General features: G+C 44.8%; 1 long non-coding RNA gene across 1 annotated transcript in view; it reads right to left on the minus strand.

The window, feature by feature from the left end:
• LOC141156392 (uncharacterized) overlaps positions 1–21,999 on the minus strand; it is a 76,723-nt gene extending 54,724 nt beyond the window's left edge. The window contains exons 1-2 of the long non-coding RNA XR_012247602.1: positions 21,952–21,999; positions 21,832–21,880 (exon numbers count right to left, since the gene is read on the minus strand). This is a non-coding gene — a long non-coding RNA (uncharacterized lncRNA). The remainder of the gene's footprint in view (positions 1–21,831; positions 21,881–21,951) is intronic.
• Positions 22,000–22,611: the final 612 nt, after the last annotated feature.

Consider the following 22,611-nt stretch of genomic DNA (forward strand, 5'->3'; position numbering starts at 1 on the left):
CATTGCAGGCCTCTAATACCTCTCCAGTACAAATATGTGTTATGAAACTCCAATTTCCTCCCGCCTGGGCGGACTTTCACCCTTCTTACTGCACAATATAAATAAGAGTTCTTAATCATTGCATAGCAAAAAAACAGCAAGGAAGTGGTATTTATATGTCATGTCCTGCTATGCATCTGTTCAAGGCTGAGTTATTCAGAAATTTAAACACACATACCATGTTAAAATCGTATAGCATAGAAACAATGCATATAAATGTAAATAATCAAAAAGAAAAAGAAAAGAAGAAAAAAGGAACATATATATATATGATAATAATCAATAAATGATCACTCATAATGATACATCAAATCATGTCTGATGTTTAAACCCGCTGGTACACGTGTATTTAAAGTATAAATCCACCAACTTTCTCTATTAAGGAGCTTTCTCCTATAATCATCCACCAATTCTCCACCAATCGCCACGGCCCACGGAGGGGCCACCACAGTCAGTGAATCCTTCCTTATTTAGTATAGAGTCTACCAATACTTTGGGCGTATTAGCCCAGCTGCGAAGCAAGCTGCACCGCCTGTGTATCTAATGAGAATTTTTAACTGCATCTAGCCTAGGCAGACTGTGGGGACCCCCAACCAAACCCAGACGCTCTGCATCTAACCCAGCCAATCATTTGATAGTATTGCTAGTAGCAGAGTCGCATGGGCTCTAAACCTTGCAGAGCCTGGGCATTTTTTCAGATTGCTAAGGATGACCCAACTCGTGTTATCTGTAACATTTGTCACCAAAAGCTAAGTAGAGGCCAAAAAATACATAGTTTGAGTACTTCATGCATGAACCGTCACATGGATATGAAGCATAAGTTGCAGTGCAAAGCTCACTGTGCTACAATGCAGCCTAGCGGGCCGGGACAACCACCATCTGCCCCACCTGTGTCATCCTGGGGAGACTAAAAGCTACTGCGTAGTCTTTTCCAAAAATTTGAGGGAATTACCACGGGAATGGTTTGGAAGAGGTATAAGAGTTTAGGTAGGACGTTCATTTTTAGTATACTTATTCTGCCGAACCAGGAAAAATCCTTCATCGTCCTAGAAGTAAGATCTTTATGGAGTTGTTCAATAAAGGGCCCAAAATTAAGATAACATAGATGGGAGAGGTCTCTATGAATACAAATTCCTAAGTATTTGATACCCTGTAAGGGCCAGGCAAAGGGAAAGTTGGACTGGATGGAATCCTGTATGGATTTGGGGAGGGAGACATCGAGGGCCTCAGACTTCGCTGCATTGATTTTAAAATTTGACCATGTAACAAAGTGATCTATTTCAGCCATAACAGCAGGGATGGATATATGTGATTGAGTGAAATATACTAGGACATCATTAGCAACTGCAGAGCACTTGTACTCGGTGCCTCCCACCTCAATCCACCTAATATTGGGGTTATCGCGAATTGATGAGAGCAGGTGCTCCATCACTAGGATGTATAAGAGAGGGGACAGAGGACATCCCTGCCTTGTCCCATTGGTGATTATGAAAGGTGATGAAAATGTTCCATTTATCTTCAGCCTAGCTGACAGATTGCGATACAGGGCCATGATTTTGGCTACAAAAGGGTCCCCTAGACCCCTACCCCAAGCTTTTTAAGAGAATAATATATGGCGTGCCAGGAGACTCTATGGAATGCTTTCTCAGCATCCAACGAGAGTATCTAATTACAAATTTTTAACTGCATCTAGCCCAGGCAATACTTTGTGCCTAGTAGCAGTGTTTGCTAGTCAGCGGAGTAGCCACCGCCTGTAGATCTAATTACAAATTTTTAACTGCATCTAGCCCAGGAAATACGTTGGACCTAGTAGCAGTATCTGCTAGTCAGCGGATTATCCCACCTGTTAAGCAAGCTACACCACCTGTAGTTTGGACACTTAATTTTTTCAAAGGAAATGCTTCGGGCCCCCGGGACACTCAGTGAAGAGCATCGTTGAGGCACCCCAAGGCACAGGGGCTGGGACTGGCGGTAGGACGCCTTGCGGTGGACCGCCAAGCTCGATCCTTATAAAAGCTTTTTAACTGCAGCAGCTTTAGTGGACGCTACTGGAGCTGGAATTCCCGCGGCTGCTGGCATCAGACTTGCCCTCCAATAGATCCTTGTAAAAGGATTTAAAGTGTACTCATTCAAATTACAGAGACAATTTAAATTAAAAAGCTTAGACCTGCCTCCACCGCAGGGGGGCTCGCTCGACCCACCAGTGGACAGGCACCAGTATTGGGAGAGGGGGTCTGGCCGTCAGGGTCCACCGCAGCTCTGGCACAAACCCGGCAACACGGAGGTCGCACGGGCAGGAACCGACTGGCCGTGTCAGCTTCACACTTTTTTGGTTTTAGAAGGGCATAACATGCCTATATCTGTGTCACCCCCTCCTTTTACTCCTCCACCTCTTTTCTTTTCGCATGACTATATGTACTTGTCACTTTTCCATGTGTTAGTTGTGTCTTCTGAGCAGTTTGTCAGGTTTTGGACACCTTTGAAGGTGTTTTCTATGTGTTTCTATGTGTTTTTGTTTGCCTGCCATTGGTTTTAACCGTGTTCGAAGGTGTTCGACGAACAGTTCGACGAACATACGGGTGTTCGACGAACCGAACTCGGACACTACGGGGGTGGCTCAACTCTACACACGACCATGCCTGGCTGCATGTTCAGCAGTGAGAGCCACAGATCAGGCTGCTGTGTTACAGCTTTCAACATCTCTGCAGCGGTGGGTGGTTTGTCTTCTAAGCATTAAGCATGTTATCTTTAGCACAGCCTGTTTCTGCTTGGCCAAGGTAGTGCTGCAGTGCTTTCAGCTTGTGACTGATGTGTAGAGATGAGCGTTGTTCTACTCGAACTGTTCGCCAACCTCAAATTCGAGCTGTTTTGGGCGGTGTTCGAGCCGTTCGGCGAACACGAACAATTTGAGAAAAATTCGGCTGTTCGAGGTTATGTTCGATAACTGTTCGTGCACCAAAATCATAACTGGATTTTTTCTCAGTAATGATGAAAATTAATGTTAATACGCAGTTTGAGTGTACAGCGGGGTGGGGGGAGGGGCAGGGGATGGATCTCTGCAGGAACAATGAAGATCTCCATTTTTTTTTCTCTTTCCCGCATTTACAGTGGGGAGGTGCAATCTGTCAGCCTATCAGCAGCGCACACACGGAGCGAAGTGCTTTTTTTCACACAAGCAAGGGCATGTGTCATTGGCAGTGTATGTCACATGTCCTTGCCCTATAAGACCAAGCCATTTTCCCCGTCGCCACCATTTTCTCACTGCTGCAGCTGCGTGTTAGACGGCACCGCTGTTGCTGAGTGCGCTATACCTTGTTAATTTCAAGCCAATTTTCGCACAAATCTACAGATAGCTTGGGAGTAGGGAATAGTTGTGATTGCAGTCCTTTTAAGGACTAGGTTACAGCATTTCCTACGACTTTTATCAAGCAGGTCTGTGCTCTTAAATAGATAGATTGTGGGAGTAAAGACTAATTGTAATTGGAGTCCTTTTCAGGACTAGGTTACATCAGTTCCTATCAGTTTTTGCCAGGCAGGTCTGTGCCAGTGCTGTGCAAGTTTTTTTCACAGCATTTGGCTGAATCTAGCAAAGCTAATCCTTTTTGGCCTATTGCAGAGTGTGTTAGTCAGTGGAGTAGCCTATCTGTGTTGCAAGATATACCACCTGTGTATAGAATACCAATTTTTTTACTGCACCTAGTGAAGTAAAATCTTTTGGGCATAGCATCATTCTATTAGTCCATCTATACTGACCTCCATCAGGTTGCAAATTGAATATAATTTTTTTCTGCATCTACCTCTGAAAAAATATTGGGCTTCTAGCTGTGTGTGGGACTTGTTCTATTAATCCATCTATACAGACCTCCGTCAGGTTGCAAACTGAATATATTTTTTTCTGCATCTACCTCTGAAAAAATATTGGGCTTCTACCTGTGTGTGGGACTTGTTGTATTAGTCCATCTATACTGACCTCCATCAGGTTGCAAACTGAATATATTTTTTTCTGCATCTACCTCTGAAAAAATATTGGGCTTCTAGCTGTGTGTGGGACTTGTTCTATTAATCCATCTATACAGACCTCCATCAGGTTGCAAACTGAATATATTTTTTTCTGCATCTACCTCTGAAAAAATATTGGGCTTCTAGCTGTGTGTGGGACTTGTTGTATTAGTCCATCTATACTGACCTCCATCAGGTTGCAAACTGAATATATTTTTTTCTGCATCTACCTCTGAAAAAATATTGGGCTTCTAGCTGTGTGTGGGACTTGTTCTATTAATCCATCTATACAGACCTCCATCAGGTTGCAAACTGAATATATTTTTTTCTGCATCTACCTCTGAAAAAATATTGGGCTTCTAGCTGTGTGTGGGACTTGTTGTATTAGTCCATCTATACTGACCTCCATCAGGTTGCAAACTGAATATATTTTTTTCTGCATCTACCTCTGAAAAAATATTGGGCTTCTAGCTGTGTGTGGGACTTGTTCTATTAATCCATCTATACAGACCTCCATCAGGTTGCAAACTGAATATATTTTTTTCTGCATCTACCTCTGAAAAAATATGTGGCCTTCTAGCAGTGTGTGGGACTTTCTCTATTAGTCCATCTATACTGACCTCCATCAGGTTGCAAACTGAATATAATTTTTTTCTGCATCTAGCTCTGAAAAAATATTTGGCCTTCTAGCAGTGTGTGGGACTTTCTCTATTAGTCCATCTATACTGACCTCCATCAGGTTGCAAATTAAAAATAATTTTTATCTGCATCTACCTCTGAAAAAATATTTGGGCTTCTAGCTGTGTGTGGGACTTGTTCTATTACTCCATCTATACTGACCTCCATCAGGTTGCAAACTGAATATATTTTTTTCTGCATCTACCTCTGAAAAAATATTGGGCTTTTCTCTGTGTGTGTTGGACTTGTTGTATTAGTCCATCTATACTGACCTTCATCAGGTTGCAAATTAAAAATAATTTTTATCTGCATCTACAGTACCTCTGAAAAAATATTTGGGCTTCTAGCTGTGTGTGGGACTTGTTCTATTAGTCCATCTATACTGACCTCCATCAGGTTGCAAATTGAATATAATTTTTATCTGCATCTAGCTCTGAAAAAATATTTGGCCTTCTAGCAGTGTGTGGGACTTTCTCTATCAGTCCATCTATACTGACCTCCATCAGGTTGCAAATTAAAAATAATTTTTATCTGCATCTAGCTCTGAAAAAATATTTGGCCTTCTAGCAGTGTGTGGGACTTTCTCTATTAGTCCATCTATACTGACCTCCATCAGGTTGCAAATTAAAAATAAGTTTTATCTGCATCTACCTCTGAAAAAATATTTGGGCTTCTAGCTGTGTGTGGGACTTGTTCTATTAATCCATCTATACAGACCTCCATCAGGTTGCAAACTGAATATAATTTTTTTCTGCATCTAGCTCTGAAAAAATATTTGGCCTTCTAGCAGTGTGTGGGACTTGTTCTATTAGTCCACCTATACTGACCTCCATCAGGTTGCAAATTCAAAATAATTTTTTGTCTGCATCTAGCTCTGAAAAAATATTTGGCCTTCTAGCAGTGTGTGGGACTTTCTCTATTAGTCCATCTATACTGACCTCCATCAGGTTGCAAACTGAATATATTTTTTTTCTGCATCTACCTCTGAAAAAATATTGGGCTTGTAGCTGTGTGTGGGACTTGTTCTATTAATTCTTCTATACAGACCTCCATCAGGTTGCAAACTGAATTAAATTTTTTTCTGCATCTACCTCTGAAAAAATATTTGGGCTTCTAGCTGTGTGTGGGACTTGTTCTATTAGTCCATCTATACTGACCTCCATCAGGTTGCAAATTGAATATAATTTTTTTCTGCATCTAACCCAGCCAATAGTTTTGGCCTAATACCACAGTTTGGCCACTCAGCTCTGCTCGGTTCCCATCCATTGTTTTTTTGTGAAAACAACTCCAGAGTTGTGAATTAGTTAACCACCAAAATGAGTGGAAAGGGGAATAGGCGTGTTGGGAAGGGGAAAAAAGGTTGTGTCCGTGGGGTAGGTGTTAAAGCAACAGTAACATCTGCAGAAGAAAGACCATCTTCCAGCCAAACTAAAATGTCTACTTCTTTTAGCGGACAATGTGATAAGATCCTTTTCTTACGGCCACGCCAATCGCTACAAATTCCAGATGAGGCACAAAAACAGCAGGTGCTTCAACGGATATCAAGTGCTCCTTTAAGTGGGCTCTCCTCCACATCAACTTCAACATCACAAATACTCCAGTCCTCAAAGGTGTCACCCCAATCGCACTTGCTTCCTCACAGCTCCCAAATCTCCAGCTGCCCGTCTGAGTATGAGGTAGAACAGATGGTTGAGTCTGCAGAGCTGTTTACTCATACTATAGCCTGGGAATCAGAGGTCGACTCCAGCGCTTCTGTGAATCCAGATGAGGAAATGATCTGCACTGATGCCCAGAATCTTTATGAGTCGGATCCAGGACCAGACGCAGAAGGTTCTGACCATAATGTAGACCCTCATTCCCAAACTGTAACTCCTGTTGGTGGAGACAATGAGGAAGACGATGATAAGACTCAAATACCTGATTGGAGCGACAACTTTAGTTTTTTGTCAGGGCAGGAACAGGTTGGTTCTGAGGACGACGGGTGTGATAACGCACAGGGTGATGATGATGAGGTTGGAGATCCCACTTACTGTCAACCCACAGTCAGCCAAGAGATGAGGTCAGCAGAGGAGGTGGAGGAAGATGCTAGTGACGACGAGGTCAGGTTGCGCCTTCCTGGACAGAGACGTAGTACTGGAAGCACGTCAACAACTGCATCCTCAAACACAACTCTGCCTCTCACCACAAGTCGTGGTGGCTCTTCAGGTCGCATGGGTGCTAAGCCTTGCATAGCCTGGGCATTTTTTCAGATCGATAAAGATGACCCAACTCGTGTTATCTGTAACATTTGTCAGCAAAAGCTAAGTAGAGGCCAAAAAATACATAGTTTGAGTACTTCATGCATGAACCGGCACATGGACATGAAGCATAAGTTGCAGTGGGAAGCTCAGTGTGCTACAATGCGGCCTAGCCGGCCGGGCCAACCACCGTCTGCCATATCTTGTGCATCCGCGGCCTCTTCATCCTCTGTGACTGGGGGGACAGCAGTCACACCTGTTTTGGGGCACAGACCTGCCACCTCTTTACCCGCAACAGCCAGCGTGATTGGCAGGTCATCATTTTCTTTGGAGGTGGTAACACCAGCTGGTGTTGAGCGCTGTCCGACATCGATAGCACCACCTTTGGATCAAGGCAACCTAACATGTCCGCCTGCATCTTCCTCACAGACCGGCAGTTTGCCGGGGACACCCTTATCAACCCCGTCTAAGCACAATAGCCAGCCCTCGGTCCCTCAGATGTGGACAAGTAAAAGATCATTTCCTCCTAGCCATGAGAAAGCTAAGAGGTTGAATTTCACCATCTGCAAGCTCTTGGCTACAGAAATGCTGCCTTTCCGCCTGGTGGACACAGAGGATTTTCGAGACCTTATGTCCGTCGCAGTGCCCCAGTACCAGATGCCCAGTCGGCACTACTTCTCAAAGAAAGGTGTGCCTGCGCTCCACCAGCATGTCGCACACAACATCACCGCTTCTTTGAGAAACTCTGTGTGTGACAGGGTGCATTTCACCACAGACACTTGGACGAGTAGGCATGGACAGGGGCGTTACATGTCGCTGACTGGGCACTGGGTAACTATGGTGACAGCAGGACAAGGGGCTGCTGTCCAAGTCTTGCCGTCCCCACGAGTTGTGCGTCAATCCTCTTTATGTCAAAGTTCCTCCACTGCTTCTGCCTCCTCAACCTCCTCTCGGTCTTCCACCTGCACCCAAAGCCTGTCTGGTCATGCCACAAGCTTTCTAACTGCGCAGAAGGGATCCTGCACACCTCCTTACTATGCTGGCAGTAGGGCTCAACGTCATCAGGCGGTTTTTACATTGAAATGTCTGGGAAATGTGAGTCACACAGCTGAGGAGTTGTGGTCAGCTCTGGAGAACTAATTTCATGAATGGTTGTCTCCACTGGACCTGAAACCAGGGAAGTGCGTGTGCGACAATGCTGCAAACCTGGGTGCGGCCCTTCGCCGGGGCAATGTCACACATGTGCCTTGTATGGCTCACGTGTTGAACCTGGTTGTCCAGCAATTTTTAGCCCACTATCCCAGACTAGATGGCCTTCTGCAGAGGGCACGGTCGCTGTGTGCTCACTTCCGCCGTTCGCATCCCGCAGCTCAGCGACTTACATCTCTACAGAAGTCGTTGGGCCTGCCACTTCACTGGCTAAAATGCGATTTGCCTACCCGGTGGAATTCAACTCTGCACATGTTGCAGCGACTGTGGCAGCACCGACAAGCCCTGGTGCAATACGTTCTGACGTATAGCCTGGGCCGAGATCCAGAGGTGGGGCAAATCACGCTGGAGGAGTGGTCTCAGATCAGGGACCTATGCACCCTTCTGCACAGTTTTGAAATGGCGACGAAGATGTTTAGTGCTGACGATGCCATTATCAGCATGACTATTCCGGTGATTTACATGCTGGAGCACATGTTAAACAGAATTCGGAGTCAGGTGGTGGCACAAGAGGAGGTGGAGGAAGTAGAGGAGGAGGAGTTGTATGCGGAAGGGCTAACATCTGCAAGGTCCAGACGGTCGGCAGCACCAAGGCGGCAGGCATGTGAGGGTGGGGGAGATGGTTTTACCAGGGCGCATGGTAGCAGCCAAACTAGGTGCAGGAGCCCAGGAAGAAGTGGAGGACGAACTGATGGAAGACTCATCAGATGAGGGAGACCTTGATCACATTTCTGTTGTGCGAGGTTGGGGGGAGAGGACAGAGGAAGGAAGCATGATTGTTACCTCGCCACCAATACAACAGGGACTTGGTGCTCCTGGATGCGCAAGACACATGAGTGCCTTCTTGCTGCACTACCTGCAACATGACCCTCGAATTGTGAGAATTAGAAATAATCCTGACTACTGGGTTGCCACACTGTTAGATCCCCGGTACAAAAGTAAATTTGCAGAAATTATTCCTGCCATAGAAAGGGATGCACGCATGCAGGAGTATCAGCAGAGACTGTTGCAGAATCTTACATGTGCTTTTCCACAAAATACCAGTGGTGCACGTAGTGAATCTCACAGTTCCAACTTGCCAACCGTGGGACCGTCAAGTGTTCAGCACTCAAACCGTAACAGAACCACAGTATCTGCTGGTAACATCAATTTTGCGGAATCATTTCACCACTTTTTTAGCCCATCCTTTGCAAGGCCACAGGAGACAAGAAGTCTGACACATAGTCAACGCCTAGAGACGATGGTACAGGAGTATCTCCAAGTAAACATTGAAGCCATGACTGTGTCACTGGACCCTTGCTCTTTTTGGGCTTCCAATCTGGATAAATGGCCGGAGCTAGCCACTTACGCCTTGGAGATCTTGTCATGCCCCGCAGCCAGCGTTCTGTCTGAATGTGTGTTCAGCGCTGCTGGTGGTGTGCTGACAGATAAGCGCACGCGGCTCTCCACTGATAATGTAGACAGACTCACGTTCATAAAGATGAACAAATCATGGATCGGAAACGACTTTTCTACCCCTGTGTCATCCTGGGGAGAGTAAAAGCTTGATGATTGGTTAAAATCACCCTACCAACCGTTTTAAGCTTTCAAATTACTAATCATGTTTATCTGTATCTTGGCTGGAAAATAATTTGGGCTTTGTAGCAGTGTGCAGCACTGATTCTATTAGGCCATCTATAATAAGCTCCACCAGATTTAAAATTACTAATCATGTTTATCTGTATCTTGACTGGAAAATAATTTGGGCTTTGTAGCAGTGTGCAGCACTGATCCTATTAGGCCATCTATACTAAAGCTTCACCAGATTTAAAATTAATAATAATTTTTAGCTGCATCTAGCCCGGAAAATAATTTTGGGGCTCCGAGATGCGCAAGACACATAAGTGCCTTCTTGCTGCACTACCTGCAGCATGACCCTCATATTTTCAGAATTCGAAGTAATCATGACTACTGGGTTGCCACACTCTTAGATCCCCCAAACTTTTCGATCAACCTTTTCATTTTAATAAAGACCAAAAAAATGGTCATTTTTGAAATTATAAGCATTAGCAGGTTGTTAGAAACTGAAATCAAACAGTTTTCAACTCAAAACTTTATTCTAGGTGATGTTACATTTTCACATAGGACCCCTTGTTCGAAAGGAGCTTCTGAACTCTCTCGTCCATTGAATTTGTCAGGTTTTGGATGGTTTCTGCTTCAATTGTTTTGCATGAGGACAGAATACCCTCCCAGAGCTGTTGCTTAGATGTGAACTGCCTCCCGCCATCATAGACACTCCTTTTAATGATGCTCCAAAGGTTCTGAATGGGGTAGAGGTCAGGGGAGCATGGGGGTCACACCATAAGTTTGTCCCCTTTTATGCCCATATCAGCCAGAGATGCAGATGTTTTATGTGCAGCATGAGATGGTGCATTATCATGCAAAAAAATGATCTTGCTGTGAAATACACGGTTCTTCTTCTTGAACCATGGCAGGAAGTGCTGTTTGAGAAAATCCACATACATTATGGAGTTCATCTTTAGCGCCTTCAGGGATCCTAAAGGGGCCGACAATCTCTCTCCCCATGATTCCAGCCCAAAACATTACTCCACCTCCTCCTTGTTGGCGCTGTAGCCGTGTTTGCGTGGGGTGTCCATCAACCAGCCATCCTCCACTCCATCCATCTGGACCATCGAGCGCTGCACGGCACTCATCCGTGAACAAAACAGTTTTGAAATCAGTCTTCATGTAATGTTTGGCCCACTGGAGCCGTTTCTGCTTGTGTGAAGTGGATAGAGGAGGTCGACAGGATGGCGTATGCACAGCTGCAAACCTCTGAAGGACCCTGCATCTTGTTGTTCGGGGGACGTTGGAGGCACCAGCAGCTTCAAAAACTTGTCTGCTGCTATGACAAGGCTTTTTTGCCGCTGCTCTTTCAACCTGACGTAATTGCCTGTAGGAAAGAGTCCTCAATTTGCCCTTATCAGCACGCACACGTGTGTACTGTGAATCAGCTACATACTTCTTGATTGCCAAGACACTTCATCCTGATCATCGCACAATGTTGATTGTAGTCATGCCTTGACCTAAACACTCCACAATTTGTTGCTTCTCAGCAGCCGACACATCCTTTTTCTTTCCCATTTTGGCAGGAAATGTAGGCTGCTTAATAATGTGAGACAGCCTTCTTAAGTAGTCCTGCCTTTCATTGGACACACCTGCCAAACTAATTAGCACAGGTGTCTGCAATTGCTTACAGTGATATAAAGAGCCCTGACACACATCACCATCAATGAGTTTAACTGACAAACAAACAAATTCTTCCCTTATCACTCCTAAACACTTTTTGCATAATAATTTGGAACACAGTGTACATGTGCTTTTCCACAAAACACCAGTGGTTCACGTAGTGAATCTTACAGTTCTAACTTGCCAACCGTGGTCTGTATGGAGTTGTTCAATAAAGGGCCCAAAATTAAGATAACATAGATGGGAGAGTTCTCTATGAATACAAATTCCTAAGTATTTGATACCCTGTGAGGGCCAGGCAAAGGGAAAGTTGGACTGGATGGAATCCTATATGGATTTGGGGAGGGAGACATCGAGGGCCTCAGACTTCGCTGCATTGATTTTAAAATTTGACCATGTAACAAAGTGATCTATTTCAGCCATAACAGCATGGATGGATATATGTGATTGAGTGATATATACTAGGACATCATCAGCAAATAGAGAGCACTTGTAATCGGTGCCTCTCACCTCAATCCACCTAATATTGGGGTTATGGCGAATTGATGAGAGCAGGTGCTCCGTCACTAGGATGTATAAGAGAGGGGACAGAGAACATCCCTGCCTTGTCCCATTGGTGATTGTGAAAGGTGATGAAAATGTTCTGACGCGCCCCCTGGGCCTTGGGACACCCGGAGCCGGACCCTTTTTGGTGGATGCTGGTGGTTGTAGTCTCCGTGGCGGCGACCCGGTTCCATGGCTCAGGGCGGTCAAACCAGTGGCGGAACTATTTATGTGGTTTTGATGTTTAAATGTCCGACTACGCCACCCGTGGATTGCGGTCAGAGTGAACCTCCGCTCCAGGGCAGACCGCTGAGGCTGGTGTTGTGGGTGCAGCAGAGCGTAGCATAACTCCCCACGGGAGGAGTATAGCCTCAGGGCAGTGTATGCGGAGGATGGGGGTGATGGTGCAGGGCAGCAGCAGTAACGACACGGAGTCAGTGATGCAGTCCAGGGCCTTTACTCACAGTTCTTATTATCCAGACCACGTCTGCAGGTAACGGCTGCCCACGTCGTACTGTGCTCACCAGGTGAGGGGCTCAGACAACTCCCAGATAACTTTGGAGCGCTTCACAGGACCCCCTTTGTGTGTCCTTTGTCTGGCCCTTCTTACCAACCCTTCTGTCCGGCTGCCTCGGGCCTCCTCTTGGTAAACTTGGCGCCAGTTTCCCTGACCCTATGTGGTGCCTTCCTAGCGGGTGTAGCGAGGGGCTGCGCCACATAAAATGTCACAGCCTCCTGTTTCTAGCTGAGGGTCGTTTCCTGCCTCCACTAGTTTCGGGGACCGGTCTCCCCCTTTGGCCTGACCCCTCCACGCAGGTGGATTCGGGCGTGCGGTAGCGACTCGCCCGTCCGCACCCCTGGGATCCCTTCGTTCCTCGTTCCTGGAGCCTTCTCCGCTCCTCTTCCTTCTCCCTCTTCCAGGCCTGGGCCTCTGTTACTAGGCCCGCCTCCGGAGCAGAGCTCATGCAGAGCCCCTGCTCCCTGCCACTTCTGCTCAGACTTCTCTGCACTGAACTAAGATGTTGCCCACCTTTTATACTCCCTTCTCAATGCACCCAGGAACTGCTTCCTCCCTGCTCCTGCACTACAGGGTTCCCCTTCCTCAGTGTTCCCTCCCCCCACTCCAGCCAGGGACAGGGACTGTCGTGCCCATCTCAGGGGCATATTGGTCGCCCTGCCCCACCTCAATGTGTTGTAATGCATGCAGGTGTCGGGTCCTGATCCACACTACATCCTTACCTGAGAGTGAGATATCACACCTCTGGGTGAGGTGCAATACCTCTGTAGCAACCGAGCCCTCAGGGTGCTACAGTTCCATTTATCTTCAGCCTAGGTGACGTATTGCGATACAGGCCCGTGATTTTGGCTATAAAACGGTCCCCTAGACCCCTACCCCAAGCTTTTTAAGAGAATCATATATGGCGTGCCAGGAGACTCTATGGAATGCTTTCTCAGCATCCAACGAGAGTATCTAATTACAAATTTTTAACTGCATCTAGCCCAGGAAATACTTTGTGCCTAGTAGCAGTGTCTGCTAGTCAGCGGATTATCCCGGCTGTTAAGCAAGCTACACCACCTGTAGTTTGGACACTTAATTTTTTCAAAGGAAATGCTTCGGGACCACGGGATACTCAGTGAAGAGCATCAGGAGGCACCCCAAGGCATAGGGGCTGGGACTGGCAGTAGGATGCCTTGCGGTGGACAGCCGAGCTCGATCCTTATAAAAGCTTTTTAACTGCAGCCGCTTTAGTGGACGCTACTGGAGCTGGAATTACGCGGCTGCTGGCATGAGACTTGCCCTCCAATAGATCCTTGTAAATGGATTTAAAGTGTATTCATTCAAATTAGAGAGACAATTTAAATTAAAAAGCTTAGAGCTGCCTCCACCACAGGGGGGCTCGCTCGACCCACCAGCGGACAGGCACCAGTATTGGGAGAGGGGGGCTGGCCGTCAGGGTTCACCGCGGCTCTGGCACAAACCCGGCGACTCGGAGGTGGCACGGGCAGGAGCGGACTGAACGTGTCGGCTTCTCACTTTTTTGATTTTAGAAGGGCATGACATGCCTATATCTGTGTCTCCGCCTCCTTTTACTCCTCCACCTCTTTTCTTTTCGCATGACTATATGTATTTGTCACTTTTCCATGTGTTAGTTGTGTCTTCTGAGCAGTTTGTCAGCTTTTGGACACCTTTGAAGGTGTTTTCTATGTGTTTCTATGTGTTTTTGTTTGCCTGCCATTGGTTTTAACGGTGTTCGAAGGTGTTCGACGAACAGTTCGACGAACACACGGGTGTTTGACGAACCGAACCGAACTCGAACACTACGGGGGTGGCTCAACACTACTGATGTGGTCATTTCGGAGATGGAAGCCGAACTGGAGGAGGAGGTCCAGGAGCTGAACAATGTGATTACACTGAGGTTACATTAGCGAGTCTGTTTTTTATACTAAAGAAAGATCCTACTGTGTTTTTATTTATCTATTTTTTTTTTTTTACGCCTCTTCAAATGGGTAATGGAGTGCGTCCTAATTTTTGGTTGCCCTTGAAATTGTTGCATATGCAATAACAGTATAGGAGACACTCCTTAATAATGGGAAGGAAAATTCAAATAGATTCTATATTCTAGAATATTAACTGTCTTATCTGAAATTCTTTTACGGGTGAGGTATCGCAGTATGGATAGCGTATTACACTGATCCAGCCAGGTATTATTGACTTATACTGCGTGCTGCTGGTGCTGCCCCCAAAAATTTAAAATCTATTCTATTCCCTATCGATAATGCTGTTAGATGCATTTACAATAGGAACAGGTGCTGCTGCTAGGTGGTGTCATTACCAGCTACAGATGAGTGTTCATTCTGGTCGCAAACATGTCTTCCACAGTCCATAACTTTATTTTTTATTATTTCTTTGGCCTTATATACAAGTCATTACCCTGGAAAGAATGTTTCTTGACATTTTTTACATTTTAGCTTGTTTTTTGTATGTTTTTTTTTGTCAGTCCGCAAAAGTGGCATAATACTCTGACAAAATTGTTCACAGTTATGCTATTTGTCAGTGTCCAACTGAGAATAGGTTTGAACCCTCAACTGCAATACTTTAAATTGAGTGTAATATTTGACATGCTCACAATAATTGCTGGATTATTAGGGCAGTCATATGGGATAACGTCTGATGACCACGGTTTCAGACAGTCGCCTAATAGCATGGTATTTGTGAGCGATCAAGTGTCAATTGATTCAACAAAACACAGGTGGCTGACTTTAAAAATAGTGGAATATTTGGCACGCTCCACAAAATTTCTGTATTATTATGGCAGTCATATGGATCACGTGCATCTGATCATTGAAAAAAGTACCTCTGCTTCTACAATACAGTAATATGAATAAAACGAAAAAAATCTGGCTGTATTCTGCAAACAAGCAAGTGGAGCTGTAAAATGGTGTACCCTGACACACTGCAATAACCTATAAATGGAGGACAATATTTTCCACGTTCACTACAAGTGGCTGGATTTGAACTGCAGCTATATGTGATAAGTCTGACAGAGAATCACGGTTTTAAATAGCAGGCCTGTAATTTACTAATATTATTCTAGACAGAGACCTAGTGTGAATAGCTTGACCAACACCCTGCAACAGAATGGAAATGGAAGAAATGTCTTATTTTGGAACAGTCTTATAGGTGATATGTCTGACAGAGAACCACAGTTTTAAATAGCAGGCCTGTAATTTACTAATACTATTCTTCACAGACACCTAGTGTGAATAGCTTGACTGACACACTGCGATAGAATGGAAAAAAAGGTCAATATTTTCCATGTTCAGTTCAAATTTCTGGATTTTTATCGCTGAAATATGGAACAGATCTAGCCTTATTCTGCAGTGAGAACAAGCAAATACAGCAGAAAAATGGTGCACTCTGGATTGCTTTTTAAGCAAATAACCAGGATAAAGATTAAAAAAAAATTTGCCCTTGCCCCTGATATCTGGGGCTATGTCTACAAATATCTGTAATTATTGCAGCAGCAGCAGGACGTTCAATGGACCCTCTTGTGCTGCATCATACACTGCAGTCTGCCACATACACTGCAACACTGCCTGCCTGCCTAGCACTGATTATATGCAGCTGGATTAGTCCTCAGAAGGACTGTTAATTCAGATGGATATATATATATATATATATATATATATGTTGTGGAATACCTATCTATAGCTTCCCTATAGCACTGAAAGAGTTAAAAGAGAATGTTCCCGGTAGTTAAATCTCTCTGGGCTGCAGTTAGGTCCAGATAAGGGGTTAGCTGTGCTAATCCAGCCAATAGAGTAGAGGGGAACCTAGTGTCATGATCGAGCATTGAATGTGAATAAAACTTTGTTTCTGATATATTTCCCTGTGGGCTGTAGTATTGGTAACCAGCCACAAGATGCCACTGTCCTGGGTGCAGATGTCATGTTAAGCCTGCCAGTAGTATTGCAGACAGTGAAGGGGTAAATTGTGTGTGAGAACAGCCCATAGAGGGTGGGCACATTAGTAAAATCTCTGCTTAGTTTCCAGAAGCAGGAAGTAATGAGTCAGTGCTGTGTAGTGCCTGGGACAGGCCAGACAGGCTTCATATAACTGGCTGCTAGGGCAGACGTGGGCCCCATACCCCAGACAGTAGGATCACCAGAGTGAAGATTACCTCCACAAGAGTCCCCTTAGCCGGCTGGAGGAACTCAACAGAGGTATTGAGGACCCAGGGCACATTCTGTCTGCAGGCTGCAGAAGAAGCTAGGACTCAAGGCTATGACGTGGGGATATACTGTCACTGGTGAGAAAGATCCTCTAGGGCTAGAGAATAGAGGAACAGAGATGCTTCACTTAAAGAGGGAACCAGGGCTAAATTTGCTTCCAGTACCTGTGGGAAAGATGACAACCTGTTGAGCCTTATCCATTATATCTGCCTGTAAATATTGTACATATTCCTCTACCCCAAGTAAAGTCCCAGTTTTGGTTAAGAACCTCGTGTCCTCTGAATTTATTGCTGCCCTGGTTCCAGAAGAGAAATGCCTGGAGACAGATGAGACCAGATGGTCTGAAGTAAGTAGAGAGCACCACATACGTTGCAGCCCATCAGAGACAGGACACACATTGTCTGTAAGGTGCCAGAGCAAGCAGGGGACACAGCTCACCCATGACTACCTCGCTGGAGGCAGCCAATCACTGTAATGCACACAACCAGCATGGCTACGGCATTACAGTGCATGGCAGGCAATCCCTGCATGTTTATTGGCTCTCTAAAGAGCACCAAACATGCAGCGAGGTGACTTGAGTTCCCAACCGAGCAACCCAGAAATACTCGCCGAGCTTGTCGAGCACAGTGATGCTCGGGCGAGTACCGAGCAGTGGCGAGCATGTTCGCTCATCCCTAATAGGCACTCAATATCTGAGGGTATATGACTACCTGTGACGCTCGCAGCCCTGCCCTGGAAAAAGATGGTGGGGGTACTCGGAACCAGGTCAGATGTTAGGGGGGATGTAGTTGTGGACTGGACCTGTTCCATGCCCAGGGCCGTCACATTAAAAATGATGTAAGGGCTTTCAGGGTTGAGTGGTATTATCGACTACGCCACCTGTGGTGTTTGGTGATGCGCCACCAGCGCTGCTAGCTGTCCTCTGAGGCTGGATGTAGTGGCAGCAGGCGATGTTATAACTCCCCACAGGCGGAGCAGAGCCTCAGGGCAAATGGGACAGGAGGATGGGGAGAGTAGTCCTGGTCACCAAGGTGCAGTGTGGTACAGTGTGTAATAAAGAGTCCGGAGGCCATAGGGATAGTCTTCCAGGGTTTTTACTCACAGCTCTTTTAAGCAGCGGCAAGGCTTCTCCCTGCTCCTCACGGATCGCTGCGGCCACCAGGAATGAGGGCTCAGCGCACCCAGGTGCTTCAGGTGCCTGAGTCAGGACCCTCAGAGTGTTCCTAACAGTCCCCTTTGAACCTCTCATGTCCGTCTGCGTGCAAAGGCAGGGTCTCCCTCTGGACTATGCACAGATATAGGGTAAGGCAGCAATTCCGTTCCGCCCGTCACCCGACGGGATCCACTGCAGCCTACCGGGCTTCTCTGACAGAGACTTATAGTGACAAAGTCAGATATCGGGGGCCGGTACCCCTCTTGCAGCAGGAGTCCCTCTGGCAGGGCCAGAATGGAGAGTACAGGTGGCGTACGCCGCTCCGTCCATGCTCCCTGGGATCCTTTTGCTTGTGGAGCTGTCACTATAGCTCCCGACCTTCTTAAGCAAGGGAACTTGACCGGGGTAGAGACACTGTTAACTCATACCCGCTCCTCGTGTCAAGGTCAGAGCACGAGGACCGTGCATCTTCAACATGCTGCAGGCTCCAACACATGGCCGCTGCCAGCTGTCAAGATCACACTCCAAGAACTAAGAATCAAGAGCCAAGAGCCTGGAATCAAGAACCTTGTGCTAAAGATGGCTGGCTATTATATATGAAACTATGTGTGCAAACTAAAAGTGTGTTCTACACCCTCCACCCACTACATGGTTCCCCTAACTTTTGGTTCCCCTCACTCGTGATCCTGCTGAGGCAGCATTATGGTGCATACTTGCCTCCCATAGGTCAGGAGTGTGTGTAGTGTTGAATGTAGATTAGGGTCCTGACCAGTGCACCATCCTTACCTGGGTGAGGAGACACTACACCTGCTGACAGGCTGCATTATCCCCCTTGTGGCGACCAAACCCTCAGGGGCGCCACATACCCACATGCATTCTTGAAGCTAACAATGTAAACTTTTTGGGTTTCCATTCATTTAAGTAAAAGTTGCACTCTAGGAAAAAGAGGTATAGTGGTCTTATAATGATAATATACACAAACAATTTGTAAACTATTGCTGCTACACATGTAAGACTACGAGCTCTTTAGTACATATTTTGATCAATGTGTGTATGCCCATTTACCAGTGACAAGGTAACCTGATTTAGGTTGGGCTGTATATTAAACACTCACCTCTCTTTGTGTTTCAGCCTCAAATGAGGTAAAAACAGGATCAAGCTATACTTTCCTCTAATATAAAAACAGTCTTGTCGATAAGATGCACAGATCTTGGAGGCAACCACAACCTCCAATTAGCAAAGCAAAAAATCTAGAATTGGCCAATGTCAGGGAAACACACTTGGTCAGACCTTGCAGCCCTCTGGCGCCCCCTTATCCTGCTGGTCAAACACGGTATTGGCCGAGGATAAGCACGGGCGCAGCTGCTCCAATTTATGTCGACTATTGTGGCACGTGATGTGACAGGACGTATATATACCACCAGTTCCTTCCAGGAACGTATATATATATACCTCCGTCCAGCCACACTCAAACCACAATATCACATAAATACTGGTATACTGCCACCACCGATTGCTTAACAGGTGGATCGGGTACCCGTTAGGTAACGTGAATTAGCAGGTGAGGAACGTGTTTGCTCGACATAGGACAAGAAGAATGAAGCTGGTAAATAATAATGATTTACTCCCGAAAGTGGGCAGTGTTTACAAAAGATATACAAGATATTATAAAAGAGACAATTTACATATATGCATAAAACAGTTATTAAAATAAAAGGGGTAAGTAATAGCAAAACCTGCACCACGAGGTGATGGTCTCAGATTCTGTGGGGGGGACGGCTCCCCGGAAATTAAATGTGATTCTTCCACGCAGCGAGGAGTGCATGCGTCTGACATCCCGGGTAAGAATGAATTAAAATGGCCGTTCTGGTTTTTAGTAAGGGGCCAAAACATTAGGAGACACCCATGTTGTTTACCTCACACGGGGGCTCAGTTTTGTGAACCCACCCAGCTGCATAAGACGTAAAAATCCTTCAGATTTCATATCTTGGTATGGGGGGTCCCACATCCAAGATGGAGACATCATGTTTGCCGTCACCAATTTTCATGAAGATGGATATCAAATATGATATCTCTATGACGCTCAAAAGCTCAGAATCCATTTCCCAGGTTCCTGGTGGTCTCCCAGCCACGAAAACCACACCATCACAATTGGAAAAAGGTGAGCATCTCAAAAATGTGGTCCCTGTGTTTGTGACAGTCATGTGCATTATTAAAATCGACATTAAAAGTTTGTACCGTTAGACAATAGGATCTTGGAGGGAATTTCCAGTTTAAACCAGAATGCTGGTTCTCTTGGCTGAGGGTTTATGACGATCGTAAAAATTCCTGGTTTTGGAGGAAGTAAGAGAAGAGTTCTATGGATGTCCCTTCCAAATGAACAGGGGGTGGAGATTTAAGACATCTCTCATTTTTAAAACTAGGACAAAAATACATTTTGCCTGACAGCCAACACTGCTCGTTAATAATAAAAAATCTTTGGGTTTCTTTTTATTTCCGTGGAAGTTGCACTTAAGGAAAAAGAGGTATAGTGCTCTTATAATGATAACATATACGACCAATTTGCAACTATTGCTAGCTCCTTAGTGCATATTTTGATCAAAATGTGTATGCTCATTTGCCAGTGACAAAGCAATCTCTTTTATTTTGGACCCTATACTAAACGCTCACCTCTCTTTGTCCTTGTCTTTGAAAGATGTGTCGAAGGATGCACACAACTTGGAGGTAACCAGAACCCCAATTCACAATGCTAAAAATCTCCAATTGGCCAACACTGCTCTTTAATAATGAAAACTCTTTGGGTTTCCATTTATTTCAGTGGCAGTTGCACTCTGGGAAAAAGAGGTATAGTGCACTTATAATAATAACAGATATGAACAATTTGCAAACTATTGCTACACATGTAAAACTATGAGCTCCTTGCCACATATTTTGATCAAAGTGTGTGTGCCCATTTGTTCGTGACAAGGCAATCTATTTTAGTTTGGACCCTATAGTAAACACTCACCTCTCTTTGTGCTTGTCTTTCAAATAGTATCGATAGGATGCGCAGACCTTGGAGGTAACAACAGCCCCCAATTCATAATGCAAAAAAATCTAGAATTGGCCAACACTGCTCGTTAATAATAAAAAATCTTTGGGTTTCTTTTTATTTCAATGGAAATTGCACTCTGGGAAAAAGAGGTATAGTGCTCTTATAATGATAACATATACGAACAATTTGCAAACTATTGCTAGCTCCTTAGCACGTATTTTGATCAAAATTTGTATGCCCATTTGCCAGTGACAAGGCAATCTGTTTTAGTTTGGACCCTATACTAAACGCTCAACTCTCTTTGTGCCTGTCTTTGAAAGATGTGTCTAAGGATGCACTACAACCCCAATTCACAATGCCAAAAATCTAGAATTGGCCAACCCTACTCGTCAATAATGAAAACTCTTTGGGTCTCCATTTATTTCAGTGGAAGTAGCAGAAAAAGGAGCTCTAAAAAAGGGTAGTGTATGCAATGTGGTATAGCGCTCTTATAATTATAACATGCTTTAATTTGATAACAGGTTGACCCCTTCAAGTCATGGATGAATACAGCCATTTTCGTATTGCAGCACACTACTCAAATCTGGTATGAAGACTAATGTACTTAAATATGCCGACACCTGATCCACATGCAGAATACATTAGCGCGCAAAGTAGTACATTCTCCTTCACGTTCACATAGGCCTCTTGAAATGCACCAGGTATAGAGCCTCAATGTTTTGATTTACAGTTGTACTGATGTGTGAAATTTTGCCTCAATTACATTAAATTGCTGTAAAGCGTCGTTGGGCTTCTTGGCAGATTCAGAACTAGCGTAAAAGACTTTTTCTTAACTGAACCTTGATTCAAGAACTGAAGGAGCACTGACTGAGCGCTTGTTGCATTGTATATTTTCTTTTAAGTGAAGAAAGGATATGTCAAGTCTTAACTCCAAATATATTCACACATTTGAATATATAAATGATACTGTTACTTACCTTTAGCATGTTTTTTCCACTGACAGGTATGCTCAGAAAACATCTCTTACTAAAAATGAAATGTTGATATAAATATCTGAGAAAAAAATACTAATCAGAGAATACATTGAGAAGACTTACTGATCTTGTATACCTGGAAACTGATTTTCAAACACACTCTGTCAGTTCAGGCTTGGCATTTCTTGTCAAACAAAAGCACGCCTAAAGACACATTTCAAAAGCAGACAATACAGTACTTGCTAACCTGCAGAAAATCGAAAAGGATCAGGGAGACGGAGAACAAACAGAATAGGTAAGCATTAAGAAATGGAACACAGTTCTAAAGACATGTTTCTGAGAGCCAAATATGTTTAAAGAAGCAGGCATTAATAATTAAACATGAGTAAGTAAAATTCAGTATACTTCTTTTTTGCTCGTATTGTCTTAAGATTTGTAATGTAGAAATAGAATAATTGATTCAATATCAGTAAGGAACGAGATAGCGATGGAAAGGAAAAAAAAAGAAAAAATACTGTCAGGAGAGGCGACTTGGCCTGAAATCTGAACTTTTTTGTTAACGGCAATACATACTTTTCCTCGGTATTTGCCCATTGCAGTCACATGAAAATTTGGGTCAGGTAGCCGTTATGTGAATTGACAGCAGCTATCTCACAAAAAGATGTTTGCTTATAATGTGACCTTTCCTATCTGCTGTGTCACATTTACGCCACTCATGTTGCTTATATTGTGTCATATTGTACGGTGATTTGATGCTACATAACACAACATGACAAGAGCCAC

The sequence above is a fragment of the Phyllobates terribilis genome, unplaced genomic scaffold (assembly GCF_046119375.1).
Source record: "Phyllobates terribilis strain yellow unplaced genomic scaffold, ASM4611937v1 Scaffold_8__6_contigs__length_399053987, whole genome shotgun sequence".
Classification (NCBI taxonomy): domain Eukaryota; kingdom Metazoa; phylum Chordata; class Amphibia; order Anura; family Dendrobatidae; genus Phyllobates; species Phyllobates terribilis.